Here is a 17,036-nt window from a genome sequence, read left to right as displayed (position 1 = left end):
GAGACCACAGGGAGAAGGTAGGTTACTGACAGAAGATTCATTTTATCTTGTTCTAAATCTGCTTTTCTTACCTGAATGAAACAATAATGTTTCAGAAATAGTTTAAAATGTCTGGAGTATGTTATGCCTCTGTCTTTTCAACATTATTAGAAGAGTAAATAGGAATAAAACTTTCATTTAGAGTTAACTAAATCAGAACATGAAAAGCTGGGCTCTTATTTATAGGTTGGCACTCAGAAATATGGCATTCCATACAGGAAGAGTATGAGGAGGAATATTGTAGAATTGCAATGGCATGGAGAAACTATATCGAGTAAGCTTTGTCATTTGATTCTGGGAGAGTACTGTTGCATAGGGAGATGACACTGGTGTCCTCAACTGGCACAATTCAGATGTGGTGTGGAATGTTTTTGTTCTGGGGCTTTTTTGAGTTTCTAAAACCTGGGAAAGAGTGAAAAAAGGAGAGCACCTTCACTAGATCAAGTACTGTGGGCTGAAGTTATAACTATTTTTTTCTTTTTATTCCTATTGAAATGAAGAGAACTCTTCATAGTTTTCTTTAAACCAAACTTGCTTGCTAAATTGGTGATATCTTGCCTAGCATGTCCTTATCTTCAAAAGAAAGATGTTATTACTGCTTCAGTTTTTTCTGAAGACAAAATGATTGAATATTTCCCTCTTGTTGCTCATCCTCTTCTGTCTTTGGACAGACAAAATATTTTTTACTTTTAAGTAGTCTGGATTTCAAAGGGGATTCCCTTCATTTGCAGTAGTTTCTCTTAATGCTTTCCCTCCCTTCAAGTGTATTAATGAGTCCTGCTGTTAGTGTAGCAGGACTTCTACTTTACAGTGCAACAGGCTCTTGAACACTACGGGTGGTACTACCAGGAAGTTTTCACTCTACTTTTTGGGATCATAATTATGCTTCCTTGGGAGCCAGCACTTTGCTTTGCTGGCAGTCAGTTTAGGATCACTTTGAGAGACAGTAGTAGAGCAATCTTAAAATTAATAGCATTGTTTTGCTACTGTGCCAGAGCCTGCATCATGCTACAAAATTTATGAGCAAGTTGATGTAAAAGGAAGGAAAACCCTCTCCCTGTAGAGGGCTTTATGCAGCTGACTTGAGTTAAATCTCTAGCACCAGAACATATTTCTCCTTTTTTGGGAATCAGTGATGCTTGGACTTGTTCTTTGGCATGCAACTACGTACTTCCTATGCTGTACCTGACACCTTATTTACTGGTTGTAGGCCATCAGTAGGGGAGGGGGGAAGAATCTTTCTGTGCCTCATGTGTGGGCTTAGTCACAGTAGTTTTCTTGGGTAGTGAACATCAAGTTTTTTTCAGAGACATGGAATTTTGTGCACTTGTCTAGCCTCTGGTTGAAAACTGCTAGGAAAAAAAATGGAATAATAAAACAACCACTGTCTTGTGTTTTCTGACATTTTTACTTTTATCCTGCCTCAGTTATGCAAATCAAGAGAATGAACTCCAGAACTAGGAACTGGTTCAGAGATTCTCTGACACAGGAGTCCCAACAGCCAATTTTATTTGACTTTTGTAAGGAGGACTGGATCCTCTCATGTATTAAATGAAACTGAGTAGTAGGAGAGTCCTCTTTCCCTCTGGGATCCTTTTATAAGTTTCTGGGTCCAGCCTGGGGTCTCTTGTACCTTTGCAGCATCATCTTCAGTATATTTCACAGATGACCTATATATTATACATGAACCTCATTTATTTCACAGAATGGTTGAGGTTGGAAGGGACCTCTGGAGATCATCTAGTCCAACCTCCCTGCTCAAGCAGGGTCACCTAGAGCACGTTGCCCAGGATCATGTCCAGGCAGGTTTTGAATATCTCCAGGGAAGGAGACTCCACCACCTCTCTGGGCAACCTGTGCCAGTGCTCAGTCACCCTCACAGTGAAGAAGTTTTTCCTCATGTTCAGATGGAACTGCCTGTGGTTCAGTTTGTGCCCATTGCATCTAGTCCTGTCCCTGGGCACCACGGAGAAGAGACTGGCCCCATCCTCTTGACACCCCCCCTTCAGATACTTGTACACATTGATGAGATCCCCTCTCAGTCTTCTCTTCTCCAGGCTGAACAGGCCCAGCTCCCTCAGCCTTTCCTCAGAGGAGAGATGCTCCAGTCCCCTCATCATCTCTGTAGCCCTCCACTGGACTCTCTCCAGGAGTGCCATGTCTCTCTAGTACAGGGGAGCCCAGAACTGGACACAGGACTCCAGGTGAGGCCTCCCCAGGGCTGAGTAGAGGGGCAGGATCACCTCCCTCGACCTGCTGGCAACATTCTGCCTAATGCAGCCCAGGATCCCATTGGCCTTCTTGGCCCCAAGGGCACACTGCTGGCTCATGGTCAACTTGTCCACCAGCACTCCCAGGTCCTTCTCTGCAGAGCAGGTCAACCCCCAGCCTGTACTGGTGCATGGGGTTATTCCTCCCCAGGTGCAGGACCCTGCACTTGCCTTGGTTCAACTTCAGGAGGTTCCTCTCCGCCCAGCTCTCCAGCCTGTCCAGGTCCCTCTGAATGGCAGCACAGCCTTCTGCTGTGTCAGCCACTCCTCCCAGTTTAGTATCATCAGCATTTGTACACTTTACTCCTGTTTTAATATTTCCAAAGTCAAAAGTCTCATTCTTCTCTTCACATGGAAGCTTTCAGAACTTCATTGCACGTATCTGAAGACCTTTGACTTCTGCTAAGCACTTTCTGAAATGGAATTACCAGATGTTAAAGGGTACCTATCCCCTTTTTCCCCTTGGTTGGGATGTCTAGTTAAGAGACATGTAGGATGCATGAGTAATTAGCTTTCTTCTTTCCAGTATACACAACTGGTTTGTCAACAGTAAACTTTATCTACCCTCGTATTGCTTGATCATATAACTTTAGACTTTTTTAAACGACTGTGTGTGAAGCACAAAGACCACTGTGTTATATGGGCAGATAGAGTTGCATCCTTCTTTAAGGATTTGCTGATCGACTGCTAAATAGTTTCATAGTGGAGTCCCAGGAACACTAAGTCAAGCCCTGAAAACTGTTCTTCTGTGTGCTTGGTCATACATGTAATGCTTGACATATTGAGATTCCCCCCTAGTCTTGCTTGTTTCTGTTCTTACCTCCTTTCTTTTCCTTCTTACCCAAACATGTCACATGTCTCCTTAGGACTTTCTGAAAAGTTTGGACTGTATATCACCTTAAACATCTTCATGCTTTAAAATATGTATGTTACATGTTCTTTGGGGCACCTGCTCTGTTCATATCCTCACAAAGCTATAAGTGCTTCCCTCAACCACTGCTTGCTGACAATACCGACTGTTGCCACTAAACGGGCTATGCCATTAATGAATTACTATTGACCAAACTGATTGTAGATCTTGATTAGTGTGTTCTATTTAAGCTCTTTCATATACCCTGATTCATACTCTATTGTCTTGTAGACTTCCTACATGTATGTTTAATGTTTGTCACAGAGAAGTACATGATACAATCTATGTGATAATTTAAATAATTTCAATATAAGATGAAGATGATGTAGTTTTTCCTCTAAAGAAAATGAGAAAATAGCGTGGAAAAAAATGAAAGGCAAATAGTTTTCTTCATATACTGTTTTTAGTTTTTATTGTATCCACATTTAATGTCTTCTACAAATGTGTGAACACTACTTAACCACTGTTTCATCAAATGAATAGTTTTAAAATAATAATCTGAAAGGGTATTTTTAAAACTATTTGGTTTTAAAACAAACTTACACTAAGATCTGTGTGATTGTTGAAATGAAGGAAGATACTGTCTCATGGGAAAAAATATGTACTTGATAACATAGCAGATAAATGTAATTTTTTTTTCTGCCTAGTGTTGTTTGTAGTGTTATGTATTGATGGAATAAGTTGGTTTGCATTTGGACTTCAGCACTTAGAGTTTAAGTCCTAATAATCCATGATACACTTAAAATAAAAGATAAGTGAAAGAAACATGCCACGCAACACTTTACTATGAAAAACAGCAAACACACCAGGAATACTAAATGTATTCTTATTGTCACTAACAGACATAATGTATTTTAAGTTCTTTGCTCCCTACCTTGTGGTGTTGCTTTGTTTTGTTCATCTACCTTGTAGATATCAGTGACCCCATGTTCTATTCTTTTAATTTAGTTCTCCCTAGTAAAAAGCCAAAGCGCTTAAACAAGGAGGGAGGGTCATGAACAAATACTATATAATGCTGCAGTAAAGGAACAAATAAAATAGTTCTGTTTCAACTGAATATTTAAAAGTATCTTGAGTAAGCCAGGACTAATGCCTGTAGCTTAAGAATTTACTGTGACTATTTCTTGGCCTTTGTGTATTGCCTTGGATGAATCAGCAGTACATAGGATGGTATTTTCTGTAAATTATTCATCTACTCCGAAGTGTAATTTGAGCACAAATTTTGTCCTGAAGGTTTACTGGAGTTCATACAAGGCAACAGTGGCTTACGTGCTAAACTGATTTCAAATGATTCAGAAATCAGTCAATCCCCATTAAAATCTCTTCCTTGGAAGAATTTGAACTTGGAGCTGCTGCCAGATGTAGACTGATATTTCTGCAGGACTTGCTGTAACAAATATTCTTTCCTTAATATGTCTGTGCTCTTGACTATTCAAAAGATTTGGGACTTTGTGATGCACATGTACATATTACAGGTTGTAATAGCTCTTCAGCCCATGTCCATTGTATCTACTGCTGGCTTTTGAGGTTTTTGTGGTAAACTGTGGTCCCCTCCCAGATATAAGTTTGTCTTTTTGCTTAGTCCCCATAGTTTTAGGCTCAATAGCTTAAATGATAACTTGACTCAGATTTTCATAATTATACTGAAGTTCAGAAGATATTTCAGAAGCCGTTATGGAAAAAGCAATTGCCTTAAATATGAAAAGTTTTGAGTCTCAAAAGGTTAGGGTTGTAGTGCTGGCCACAGTTACTTCATTTTTTTGAATGTCATATTTTGCTTAGTCTGGTTTCTCCTTGGGAATTACCAAAGTTTATGTAGCAGATGTATATGACTTTATCATCCTTCTGTATAGGGAGTGATCATATTCTGTTAAGCTTCTATATTGCTCTCAATTTCCAATTTTCATGGGAATAAAGCTTTAGTTTGTAAGCTTGTAGGTTGGTAGAGCTCTGACCATAACCATTTCACTGGTGTAAGGGAGGATACTCAGCATTTATTCAATAAAATTTGTGAATGAAAATTATCTGCTTAAAAAATAAAGCAAAACTGCTTTTGTCTGAGGGTTTCTTTTCTTTTTCAAATTTAAGTTTTTTTAGAGATTTAGAATGGTAAGAATAATCTTGAGAAAGAGCTGCTGAGTATGGGTTAGAATAAAAAAGTATACAACTCTTACTGTATAATTATTGTATCTGCATATATGGAATGTGTTAGTGAATGTGTGTTGTTCATATTTTATTAAATAGTGTAATGTCTTGTGATGAAGTAGTAGAATTTTTCAAGTTAGTTTTTCCTGGTATTAAGTTATAGTAGCATACAGAATATTAGAGACATACACATCTATACTTTGCCTATGCTTTTGATGCAGTCTAGTTCCAGGAACTGAAAATCCCCCCCAAAAAAATCATGATTTAATGGCTTTTCTTTTTCTATTGGAGAGTTATTAATGCAGCCTAAGAGATCTTAATTGAAAAAAATAATTCAGGTTTCATTTTGATGTAATCCATAGACACAAGTTGTCTCAAAATGGCTTATTCTGTGTGTTTTTTTCTTTTTTTTTGTGGCTACTATCTAGCATTAATATATAACTTCTTCCAGTTGTGCTAATAGCCAAGGTTAGCTATTGCAGGAAATGGTTGCTTTTTTTAAAGGGGGTTGATGTAGAAAGACACATGTTTTGGAAGCATGGAAACTTACTGGAGGAGGTTGCAGTAATAATCTCATCATTATCAAATGATAGCTGGTAAAACTCTGGCCCTGCTGAATCAAGGGAGATTTTTCCATCAACTTCAGTACAACCAGAATTTTAACTCTAGTGTTTCAAAGAGGTTGCCATCCTACAATGATACACTTAACATACTCTCAATGGGTAATGTTGATTTTTTTCTTTTTTTTTTTTCTCTGTAATTGTTGCAGTATATCCTGTTCTGCCTTTTTATTCATCACATTGTAAGATGAAAATTATCTGGGCTGCTGGGCTCAAAGGTTTGTGATCAGAGGTATAGAGTCCAACTGGTGGCCATTTAATAGTGGTGTTACTCAGGAGTCAATACTGGGGCCAATACTGTTTAGCATTATTTTTTATTAATGACCTGGACAACAGGACAGAGTGTACTCTCAGCGAATTTGTGGATGACCCCAGATTGGGGGGAGTAGTTGATATGCTGGAGGACAGGGCTGATATTCAGAGGGACCTTGACAGGTTGGAGAAATGGGCAGAGAAGAACCTCATGAAGTTCAAGAAAGGGAAGTGCAGAGTCCTGCATTTGGGACAGAATAACCCCATGCAACAGGACAGGTTGGGGGCCAACCAACTGGAAAGTAGCTTTTGCAGAAAAGGACCGGGGGGTACTTGTGGACAAGCTGAACGTGAGTCAGCAGCATGCCCTTGCAGTGAGGAAGGCCAATCACATCATGGACTATATGAGCAAGAATGGAGCCAGCAGGTCCAGGGAAGTGATCCTTCCCCTCTACTTGGCACTTGTGAGACTATCTGCAGTGCTGTGTCCAGTTCTGGGCTCCCCATTACAAGATAGACATGGACATACTGGAGTGAGTTCAGCAGAGGCCATTGGGGTGATTGGGGGCTGGAGCACATGACATACAGAGAGGCTGAGCTGGGTTGGTTCAGCCTTGAGAAGAGAAGGCAAATAGGAGATCTTATTGCTGTCTACAGCTCCCTAATGGGAAGGTGTACAGAAGATGGCGCCAGACTCTTCTCAGAGGTGCACAGAGATAGAATGAGAGGCAATGGGCAGAAGTTGGAATATGGGAATTTCCGACTAGATGGTAGGAAAAAACTTTTAATGTGAGGGTGGTCGAACATTGGAGCAGGGGCCCAGGAAAGGTGTGGGATCTCCATCCTTGGAGATATTCAGAAGTTGACTAGACAAGGCCCTGAGCAACTTGCTTTAAGTTGGCCCTGCTTTGAGCAGGGGGTTGGACTAGAGACTTCAGAGTTTTGGGAGGTAGAACCTTTCTAAAGAAAGGAAAAATGTTATTTATTTGTAGCGTGAGGAAATAGTTATACTGGCAAGTAGTTCTGCTGCTGTAATCTTCATATTATGCTAGATGATAGATTTGCTGTGTTTGGCCCCATGAAAACTTCAAATCTGATATATTTGCTTTCCTAGTCTACTGCCAATGTATGGGATATATATATATAATTATATATAATAAAAATCTTCCTCCCAAAGCTCTGTGTTCTTTAAGCAAAACTGCCTCTTAGCTTTACACATGGGGGGGGGGGGGGGAAATCACCAGTTACACAGACTTCTGGTATACTTATGGAAACAGTCACATCTCAAATGGCAAATAATTTAGACTTTTTTTAGCCAATCTTGTTTTTATTTTTTACCTTCCTACTTTTTAAGTTAGCTTTAACAACCTAAACTGAGCTATTTTGCAAGAACCTTCTTTAGGAAGCAATCTTCATTTAAAAATAACACCTTAAACATTTCTTTCTGCTATCCTTTCCCATTCAAAAATTTCATTTTATTTTTAAAGTTATGTAGACAGCAAATGATATATCTAGCATTCTTGTCAATCATCATGATCTTCTGTCATGATGATGAAAGTTATCTCCCCAATTTATTCTTCTGCAGTAGTTGTTCCTTTCAGAGCAAGCATCTTGTATAGCTATTTGTTGAATTGTGTATCTACTGAATTAGTCAAAGACTTGGCTAAAACTATTTTTTTTTTCTTTTCCTCTTAACAAAAGCAAGTTTGGGGGAGGGGTTATGTATTGGCTTGCTAATCCTTGTGTTGAGCAGTATCAGACATCACCTTTCTTGGGGGCACTTAGTCCACTCTTCCGCTTTCTTTGTCAAAGGGCTCCCTTAATAGGAGAAGTCAACAGGGAGGACAAAAAGGATTGAAAGTTGTATTTAATCGGGGTCAGAGAGGTGTTGTTCAGAGTGACGGGCCCACAGGCAGGCTAGCCTTTTATGCCTTCCGATGCAGATGGTCCCAAAGCATTCAGCTAAGAGAAGAGAAAGCTGCCCAGTGAAAGCTATTGTAGGGCAGCATCGTTACAGTTGAGAAGGGTTGCCAAGGGTAACTAGAGAGTATCACCAGTATTGTGTGATCGCTAGTCTGTGCCATTGAAAATGTTGCACTGAGAATTGCTTTGGGTCCCTTGGCATCTTGATACTCATGTGTAAGCAGTATTATGTTATTTTTGCTTTGAAGTGCATGAACTGCAAAATCATTTGCATTTCTAGAAATTAAGAATAGTTACTTGGTGGAAAATATACAGCTACTTGTTCTAGAACATATTGCTCTTCTTCCCCTGGGGAATTGTCTAATATTTGAACTTCTTAAGATAACATTGTGTTTACAGAAACTTAATCTTTAAAAAATTGTCAGAGTTCATGAATATCTGAATTTAAAATAAGAAAAGCGAAAGGATATACTATTCAGCATGTATAGAGCCTGCAGGCATGTGTAAAAGCTTTGGAAACAGTATATAACCCAAGGAGATTTCTTGAGTCTCTCTTTTGTTTAAACAAATAGCATATTGCAGCAGGTAAAATATGTTCCTGACAAAGTAGCTTAATGTCTGTACCTTGAGTGTAAAAATGCACACTACCCTGAGAGAAGGGTAGCATGGCAGACTGGGGGAAAGGACTAAATAGTCAACCACGAGTTCCAGCAATATGATATGACTAAATAAACAGCATTCTCAGATCCCCCAATTCAAGCTTTCAGGCTCAATCCTCAGCTGTAGCTGAGCTCTGCTTGGCACAGCTGAAGGGGGAAGGGCAAAGGTGCCTTTGAGCCACCTTTGCAGTTCCCTGATCCTGAGGCTGGCCAGAAGTCAGTTCAGCCCCTGGTGCAACTTAGAGGACATGCAGACCCTTCTGGCACCAAGGGAGGTGATGTAGACCCAGCTATGCCACCTAGGAATTTCTTGACACTAAGGGAATCTTTAGCTGGCTGATTAGACTGGCACTGTAGCTTATTTGTTCTGCCAGAGAAGTGCAAAGAGGCGGAAGTAAGAGGTTGTAATCCAGCCCCTGATTTGTGGTATTTGTTGGTTTTGTGTGTTTTAACAATGTTTCAGCATTAGTCCTCGTTGAATTGCAGAGGACTACCTTCTAACAATGAAAGTTGCAAAACCTGCAACATAAGTTATATCAACATTTCCTGTAGAATTTAATCTCTTCAGTTTTGTATCATATGATAAATTAGAATTTCATGTGCATTTATAAAATAAAGGGAGATTTAGATAAAAATTAGTCATTCTGGACATTTTAGCACTTTAGTAAATTTTTAACAATTCAAATATTATATAGGACATGATTAAGCAATTCATTTTTCCTTTGTATTTAAGAAGTTTTTTTATACTCCTGCACATCAGTATTTTTCAATATGTGTATTCCCTTTGAAATTGATAATAAGAGTGAAATCATTGTGGATTTCCTGGAATCTCCTATCTCATATCTTTCTTTTTTTCAGTATTAAATCTCTTCCTGGGGGAAGAATATGGTTTTTGGTTTTGTTTGTTTTTTGAGTTAAAAAAAAATATATGGAAGGATGATATGTGCTATTTTTATTGCAGCAGTGTAAGAATGTAAAAAGGAATGTTTTGCAGCCTTTCATAAGGATGAACAATTTTGGAAGTTGAAGTTTAATCTTTAGTATAATGAATCATAGAAAATCATGAAGGTTGGAGGCAGGTATGTAATTCAAAGAGCATGTCATCAAATATAGTAATGGAAAAGGAAACCAATGTTTGTAGAACACCTGTTAGATGTTCTCTTTTTGAGTGACCAGTTAACATTTTTTATATATTTCTGAGAGGGAAGCTAGTTGGATATTTCTTTCTCAGATTAATAATATCCAGTTCACCCTCTCATTTTCACAGATTTTTGAATGGTGCTGCTGAGTGGTATATACTGTTCTGTTTAAAAAACATGCTTACTTGGAGGCATTTATGTTGAGTAGGTGGTTTTCTACTGTTGGTACTCTATCTTCTTTTTCTGAAATCATGAGTCTTACTGGGTAGCAGACTTCAATTATCGTTGCTCTTATGCCTTGCCTTCCCAATTCCATTAAAAAAGCCATTGCATTTTTACCTACTTCATCATTGACTTATTGGCTTAATGTATATTCTTCTTCACTCAGTATAAGGCATGAATTAGATTGAACATGTGGAAGAACAAAAGGAAATCTAACAATAATACATTTAAGATCTCATAAGTGTGTGATTTAAACTTGTACAGTAGACTTTTGTTGGAAAATATTTGTAAATTCAGTTTTTTACTGCACCTTATGAATCAGTGGCATATAATAAAAAGGGACACAAACTTCTAGCATTCAGGAACTTATGTATTGCTAACATAGCAAGGAGTTGAAATGAGATTTTTCTGAAGTTGTTCTTAGCAGAGGACATTTCCACATGTGAGGGGTAACATTTTATTAGTCTGTCTCTGGTTTGGCCTTTGTTTTAGGGGCTCAGTATATAGCAAAAGTAACTACTCAGACTTAAAATAATGAACGTTTCCTCTTTCCTTTTAGAATTCATGATGTAGATCTGGATTACTTCAAAATCATATGCACTCAACACCAAAGCCAAAACCTTTCTATCATTCCTGGCCACTGGAACTATGTGTATGTAAGTTCTTAGGTTAGACATTCATTGTGTGGATCAGTCAATTTGAACTTGCTGTCTTGTGTTATGTACTTTTGCCAGCACAGTTCTGTTGATCAGTAATGTAATAAAATGCACTTCCTGACCGTTGTAAGCTGTGCTGGCAGCAGCCCCTAGTGTAGACAGTTATTCCAGGAAAAATGTCTTTTGCAGATATTTCTCCCTTGCTCAAGAAGGAAGCATCTTGGGCTAGATATAGTAGCAAAAAGAACAGTCTTGTCAGTAAATTACTTAGGAACATTTTGTTAGTATAATGTATAGTAGAACCACACCAAATAAAACATTCCAGGTGTAGGTCTTATTTTATTTTGAAGACAGTCAAAACATGACTTGCTGTCTGCTTGGACATTGTTTAAATGTCACTACTGTCACTGATGCAGTATCCTACTCTTTGTTGGTTCTGTGCAATACATTCAATGACTGGCTGAAGAAGATAAGGTACTGTCTAGTCTTCCATTTTCTTCTCAATAGTCTAGATGTTTTTTAAAATTATGATGTGTGACAACCATTCCAATTCACAGGTACCTCCTATAATGTTTGTCTTAGTTGTGCTTCCATACCTCAACTCTTCAAGATTGTATTAGAAATTATATTGATAGTCCTGAAATCTGTGGTGATTACATTTCCTGATTCAAAGTCCATGCCCTGGTGCAAGGTTTAGAGTATCAGACATGTTTTATTGTTGTCCTTGTCTACCTCCTGTGTTTTGCCTCGTGAAAGAAGGGGGAGAATCCCCCCCAAGGTTCTAGGAAAAAATGCAATGCGAGTGTCTTGGGCTCCCAGTCTTTGCATTCTTCTCAGATTTTACTAGGAAAAGTTGATATCATTCTGTTTTACTGGCAAGTCTCTAGCCACGTTTACTAGCAATACTCTTGGGTAAAAGGGAGAAAGACCTGAAATTAGAGGAAATAATTTTTTTTTCTTTGCACTAACTGGAACATCTTTAGATATTCAAAAAAAATGAATAGTCTTCTTGAGAACCCTTATTTGCTAATTATCAACTGATGTTACATTCCTCCCTTTTATTGGGGGAAGGAAGGGAATGGCATCATTCCTGCTTTTGTCTTTCTAGCAAGGATGGAACTGTTCTAGACAAATGAGAATTGGTAACTCAAGGTGAGGCTACCTCATTTTCTGTTGCCTTACAGTGGTGTTTCTGCAGAACTCAGAAGCAGCGAACAGACGCAGCAGTTTGTGCAGCAGTGTCTGGGCTCTGCCTGGGCCTTTTGTGGGCCTTGTTGGGAGTTGTGGAGGCTTTCTGGGGACCCCTGAGGAACTAGACAGTGCTTGCTGCTAGCAGGAAGGGAGAGCTAGGCAAGGACTACTGCAGGGGGCCTTGACTTAACCTCTCCTGGGAAGCTCCAGCTAGGTGGGGCTGCTGCTAAGGAGCTCTCTGGGCTGCCCTGGTCAGAGGGAGTTGGGGCTTTTGTTTCAGGTGGCTCCTGACTGGGTGGGTCAAGCACCCTTGTGAGTCACTGCTAGGCAGAGGCCTATGTAAGAGCCAGGCCTAGAGCACAGCCAACAGATGCAGTGAACAGATGCAGCAGTTTGTGTAGAAGTTTGCACAGAAGGGCACCAGAAGGCAAAGAAGGCACCTCTCCATTTTGCACAGTGGTGTGTCCTTCCCCGGGGCATGGTCATGACACGCTGCAGAGCACGTTCCCCAGTGGCTGCTGGAGGTGCTGCATCAGCTGTGTCTGAGGCTTCAACCCAGACAGACCCTCAGACAGCAGATGCAGCTCTGCAGGTGTCAGGCTGCAGGGAGTGCCTGGGGCCTCTCCGTGAGGCCTGGGCTGACAGTCAGCTCTCCTGTGTGAGGTGTGCTGTGGTTGACCAGTTGTATTGCCAGATAAAGGAGCTGCGGGAGGAAGTTAGTAGGCTGCGTAGCATCCGAGAGGATGAGCAGGAGACTGACAGGGTATTCTCAGAGACTGTGCAGCTCCAAGAGTCCCCACCCTCCACTGCAGCGGAGTTGCTGGAGGGCTCTGTACCGTGTGTAAAGGTGCATCATAATGCTGTTGAAGAGGGCTGGAAGCTGGTGACCTCTCGTAGAAGGAGAAAGGCTCTTGCTCCTCCTCAAGACTTACCCTTGAAGAACAAGTTTAGCGCCCTCCAAGCCGAGGAGGAGCTGGGCATGGCTGCAAGGGAGGCAACTGGCCTGGCAGACCCTGTGCTGTGCAGGAACCCCCGGAAGAAGCGGCGAGTGATTGTTGTGGGTGACTCCCTGCTGCAGGGGACAGAGGCACCTCTCTGCTGACCTGATCTCTTGTCCAGAGAGGTTTGCTGCCTGTCAGGGGCTCGAATGAGAGATGTCATGGAAAGACTGCCAAGGCTTGTCCATGCCTCGGACTACTACCCTCTGCTGCTCTTCCATGTGGGCACTAATGACACCAAGGGCAAGTTGGAAACCATCAAACAGGACTTCAGAGCTCTGGGAATGGTGGTCAAGGGTCTGGGAGCCCAGGTTGTTTTCTCCTCAATCTTGCCTGTGAGGGGAAAGGACAGGAGGAGGAGTAGACGAGTTTTCCAAGTTAAGAACTGGCTGCGCTGCTGGTGTTGGCAACAGGGCTTTGGTTTCTATGACCATGAGACCCTGTTTGAAGATCAACAGCTGATGGGGATTGATGGGATCCACCTCACCAAGCGGGGCACGCATGTCTTTGCCAACAGATTGGCCAGCCCGGTAAGGAGGGCTTTAAACTAGGCAAGATGGAGGAAGGGGAGTGGTATAGTGGCAGGAGAGTCAGTAAAACACCGCTCAAGTCAGGATGCCTCCAGCGGGTGCATGCAGCCAGGGGAGACAGCATGGGACATGGCTATGGCGGATCCTCTTGCACCTCTCCTGGGAAGCCTGCGTGCTTGACTGGCTCTCTGAAATGCCTGTATACCAATGCACACAGCATGGGGAACAAGCAGGAAGAGTTAGAGATCTGTGTGTGGTTGCAGGGCCGTGATCTCATTGCAGTCACAGAGACATGGTGGGATAGTTCACATGACTGGAATGCTGTCATGGATGGCTATGTGCCTTTTAGGAAAGACAGGCCAGGAAGGGGAGGTGGTGGAGTTGCTCTTTATGTGAGGGAGCAGCTAGAATGTATGGAGCTCTGCCTAGGGGTGGATGAAGAGCAAGTTGAGAGCCTATGGGTAAGGATTAAAGGGCAGGCTAACATGGGTGACACTGTTGTGGGGGTTTCCTACAGGCCCCCTGATCAGGAAGAAGTCATCGATGAGGCCTTCTACAGACAGCTGGAAGTAGCCTCACGATCACAGGCCCTGGTTCTCATGGGAGACTTGAACCACCCTGACATATATTGGGAAGACAGCACAGCCAGGCACAAGCAGAGGAAGAGGTTCCTGCAGAGGATTGATAATTTCTTGACAGAGGTGGTGGAGACGCCGACGAGGAGAGGTGCAATGCTAGACCTTGTACTAACGAACAGAGAGGGTCTAGTTGGAGATGTGAAGGTTGGGGGCAGCCTTGGCTGCAGTGACCATGAGATGGTGGAGTTCAGGATCCTGGGAGGAGGGAGCAGGGCAATGAGTAGGATTGCAACCCTGGACTTGAGGAGAGCTGACTTTGGCCTCTTCAGGGACCTACTTAGGGGAATCTCATGGGGTAGGGGCCTAGAAGGAAGGGGGGTCCAAGAGAGCTGGTTAATATTCAAGCATCACCTCCCCCAGGCTCAAGATGGGTGCATCCCTCTGAGGAAGAAGTCCAGCAAAGTGGGCAGGAGACCTGCATGGATGAGCAAGGAACTCCTGGCAAAACTCCAGCAGAAGAAGGAAGTCTACAGAATGTGGAAAAGGGGACGTTGTCAGAGTGTGCAGGGATGCGACAAGGAAGGCTAAGGCCCATTTGGAATTAAATCTGGCAAGGGATGTCAAGGACAACAAGAAGGCCTTCTTCAAATACATCAGTAGCAAAAGGAAGACTAGGGAAAATGTGGGCCCACTGCTGAATGGGGCGGGTGCCCTGGTAGTGAAGGATATAGAGAAGGCAGAGTTATTGAATGCTGCCTTTGCATCAGTCTTCACTGCTAAGGCCAGCCCTCAGGAATTCCAGACCCTGGGGACAAGAGAGGAAGTCTGGAGAAAGGAAGACTCTCCCTTGGTTGAGGAGGATCAGGTTAGAGATCATTTGTGCAAACTTGACATCCACAAATCCATGGGCCCCGATGGGATGCACCCACGAGTGCTGAGGGAGCTGGTGGATGTTATCGCTGGGCCACTCTCCATCCTCTTGGAAAGGTCCTGGAGATCAGGAGAGGTGCCTGAGGACTGGAAGAAAGCCAATGTCACCCCAGTCTTCAAAAAGGGCAAGGAGGAGGAGCCAGGAAACTACAGGCCTGTCAGCCTCACCTCCATCCCTGGGAAGGTGATGGAGCAGCTCCTCCTGGAGGTCCTCACTAAGCATGTGGAGGACAAGAAGGTGATCAGGAGTAGTCAGCATGGATTCACCAAAGGGAAATCATGCTTGACCACTCTGATAGCCTTCTATGACGGAATGACTGGCTGGGGAGATGAGGGCAGAGCAGTGGATGTTGTCTCCCTGGACTTCAGCAAGGCTTTTGACACTGTCTCCCATCACATCCTCCTAGGTAAGCTCAGGAAGTGTGGGCTAGATGAGTGGACGGTGAGGTGGATTGAGAACTGGCTGGATGGCAGAGCTCAGAGGGTTGTGGTGAATGGCGCAGAGTCTAGTTGGAGGCCTGTGGCTAGCGGTGTCCCCCAGGGGTCAGTCCTGGGTCCAGTCTTGTTCAATGTATTCATCAGTGACCTGGAGGAAGGGACAGAGTGCACCCTCAGCAAGTTTGCGGATGATACTAAACTGGGGGGAGTGGCTGACACACCAGAGGGCTGTGCTGCCATTCAGAGGGACCTGGACAGGCTGGAGAGCTGGGTGGAGAGGAACCTCCTGAAGTTCAACAAAGGCAAGTGCAAGGTCCTGCACCTGGGGAGGAATAACCCCATGCCCCAGGACAGGCTGGGGGTTGACCTGCTGGAAAGTAGCTCTGCCCAGAAGGACCTGGGAGTCCTGGTGGACAACAAGTTAACCATGAGCCAGCAGTGTGCCCTTGTGGCCAAGAAGGCCAAGGGTATCCTGGAGTGCATTAGGCAGTGTTGCCAGCAGGTCAAGGGAGGTGATCCTGCCCCTCTACTCAGCCCTGGGGAGGCCTCACCTGGAGTCCTGTGTCCAATTCTGGGCTCCCCAGTACAAGAGAGACATGGCACTGCTGGAGAGAGTCCAGCGGAGGGCTACCAAGATGATGAGGGGACTGGAACATCTCTCCTCTGAGGAAAGGCTGAGGAAGCTGGGCCTGTTCAGCCTGGAGAAGAGAAGACTGAGAGGGGATCTCATCAATGTGTACAAGTATCTGAAGGGAGGGTGTCAAGAGGATGAGGCCAGCCTCTTCTCCTTGGTGCCCAGGGACAGGACAAGAGGCAATGGGCACAAACTGAACCACAGGCAGTTCCACCTAAACCTGAGGAAAAACTTCTCCACTGTGAGAGTGACAGAGCATTGGAACAGGTTGCCCAGAGAGGTGGTGGAGTCTCCTTCCCTGGAGATATTCAAAACCCGTCTGGATGTGATCCTGGGCAATATGCTCTAGGTGACCCTGCTTGAGCGGGGAGGTTGGACTAGATGATCTCCAGAGGTCCCTTCCAACCTCAACCTTTCTGTGATTCTGTAAATGCAGCATATTAATTGCTTGTACATGTAGCTGTTGTTTCGAATTAATACTCTTTTGTGTTTGCCATTAAAAGCTTTTCTTCAATGATTTGTTACTTTCCTTGAATGGTTGTTCCAGCCTGAAGGATGATTCGTCTTGCCTAAGATGAGTTTATTTTATAAAATTAACGCTCTCTTTTGTGAAGATAATTGTTCTTGTATTTTCTTATAAAGAAAAATATCTATAAGTGTAAATGAACAGAGAGAAGAGATAAATACTCCGGAAGTCTGTAAGGACATATTTCTTAATATATTAACACCACTTCCTTCCCCCTCAAAAAAGTAGTTTTAAGTTATAAAATTTTCGTTTGAGTTTACTTTTGACATTGGGAACTTAAGGAATCCAAAACTACCCTTAGCAAATGAAGGAAAGACCATCTAGATATAATATACTAGGGTAGGAATAATGTTAAAAGTCATAGAGACCGTGAAAT

The 17,036-nt window shown here is 42.7% G+C and overlaps 1 protein-coding gene across 1 annotated transcript in view; it reads left to right on the top strand.

The window, feature by feature from the left end:
- Window positions 1-17,036, top strand: part of LOC104139595 (zinc finger and BTB domain-containing protein 5) — a 105,229-nt gene that overhangs the window by 47,807 nt on the left and 40,386 nt on the right. The window contains exon 2 of the mRNA XM_068925880.1: window positions 10,739-10,835. The gene's annotated coding sequence lies outside the window, so the exon portion shown is untranslated. The remainder of the gene's footprint in view (window positions 1-10,738; window positions 10,836-17,036) is intronic.

The sequence above is a fragment of the Struthio camelus genome, chromosome W (genome assembly GCF_040807025.1).
Source record: "Struthio camelus isolate bStrCam1 chromosome W, bStrCam1.hap1, whole genome shotgun sequence".
NCBI lineage: Eukaryota > Metazoa > Chordata > Aves > Struthioniformes > Struthionidae > Struthio > Struthio camelus.
The sequence above is the reverse complement of the archived record's forward strand: the minus strand, read 5'-3'. Positions and strand labels throughout refer to the sequence as shown.